Source organism: Egretta garzetta, unplaced genomic scaffold, assembly GCF_000687185.1.
Source record: "Egretta garzetta isolate BGI_Z169 unplaced genomic scaffold, ASM68718v1 scaffold1507, whole genome shotgun sequence".
Lineage (NCBI taxonomy): Eukaryota > Metazoa > Chordata > Aves > Pelecaniformes > Ardeidae > Egretta > Egretta garzetta.
In genome coordinates, this window is record NW_009260212.1 from 7561 (window position 1) to 7927 (window position 367).

A 367-nucleotide genomic window follows, 5' to 3' on the forward strand; every position below is an offset into this window, starting at 1 on the left:
TACCTTTCTTAAACGGCTTCTCCTCGGAGTCGCCAAAGGGGTCGAGGCTTTGCCACGGATCCAGCATCTCCGGGCGGAGGAGCGAGCAGACGTGAAGCCAGCAAAGCTCTGGGCCGCTCTGCTCCCGGCCGAGGTCCCTGCGGCACCCTGGGGTGGGCACACGGGAGCCACCCAGCCCAGCGGGTCACCCCACCATGGCACCAGCACGGTACGGGGCAGGCAGGGATGTCCCAGGGCTCCCCACAGCCGACTCAGAGAGGCTCCCAGGCTCTGGGCCCCCCTACCTTGATGTGGGCTTTGGAGTCCTCAGCGGGGGCTCGCTCCCGCAGCACGTACCCCTTCGGCCGCGGTGCGTTCTGGCAGACAC